Here is a 1367-nt window from a genome sequence, read left to right as displayed (position 1 = left end):
TGGACAGCAAAAGATCCATCTCGTAACTGTCTGATGTGCCTTTTACCGCGCTTTCTTATTGTTACTCAAGGAATGGTGTTTGCTCCTTAATCAAACAATCAAACAGACAAACAAGCAAACAAACGCCCGCGCTCAGAATATTCGGAGTCACCGGATAAATGTCACCGGTCTTGGTTAATTTGGTTGACCATACATAATTTTGAATCCATCAATGGGTTGGGAACCGTAATTGTTAACTCACCGGTCGCAAACAATGTCTGTTGATCGGGTAAGCCATATGAACGGCAGTGCAGGAATGCAATTGAGGAGTAAATGCTTCGTGCGTTGTAGCTCGTCATAGAAGAAGGAATAAACGAACTAAATATATTATTTCAGAGCCCTTTTGTTTTATTTATGGTTTGGGTTTTACATTTACTTATTACATTAACACATCCACCATATCCATATCCATAAATCGTTACTTTTTATCGCAGCAACATTTAACTTTTGAAAATTCTGTTTTAGTCGGGCAACATGCTACATTTCTGGCTATCATCTCTGTCGAATGTGTCCTATTGTACCAATAATATTTCATGATCATGGTATTTCATGATCATGGGATCATGGTTCTTTGTATGCGCGCGCATACAATTTGGTTGGAAAATATCAAATTGTTCAAAAACGGCTCGATGAAATCGTCTTTTTTTTTTTTTTTTTTTTTTTTTTTTTTTTTTTTCCGTTTATCAAACTAGGTGGAATACTAATGTACGAACCTGAGGAAGCCCCTCGGGAACAGTGTGGGACTCTCACCCACTAAACCACTAGCTTGGTTTTCCGTTACCACCCTGCTGCTGTATGCCTCTTTCGAGATGACTCGCAGCGAGGGTGGCAGTGCCGAAGCACTTGCACCGCGAAAACAAAGGTCTGAAACGACTATATTTTGGAGTAACGTTGTTCAAACCACCTTACTTTCTCGCTACTCCTAAAAGCGTTCCTCCCAAACGTACGACGGACCATGCCTAAGCATCTAAACGTTGCGCCAAGGCGCAGGCTTTTCCCCAGCCACGGTGGGTCTCAAGGTCGGCGCGGGTCGCCGGATAGCCCAGGCGGGTGTCCGAGGACATCCGCTTGTTTCCCTTTTACCCCTGCACTTGTTGCTGGTCCCTGCCAGCGGCCTGAGAGCGCTGGAACTCCCGCCATTCCACGCGTAGTCTCTCCGTTATGCGGCCGACGCAGTTGCTAACGGAGTTAAAGGCCTCCCTGCTCTCACACATCCGCTGCACCACGTTTTCAACCCTGACCCCTCCTCCTAGTGCGGCGTCCATCTCTGCCCTGGCCTCTTCAAACCTAGGGCAGACGAACAGGACATGCTCCGGAGACTCAACGAC

This window comes from Anopheles aquasalis, chromosome 2 (assembly GCF_943734665.1).
Source record: "Anopheles aquasalis chromosome 2, idAnoAquaMG_Q_19, whole genome shotgun sequence".
Taxonomy (NCBI): Eukaryota; Metazoa; Arthropoda; class Insecta; order Diptera; family Culicidae; genus Anopheles; species Anopheles aquasalis.
Note: the sequence above shows the minus strand (reverse complement) of the source record.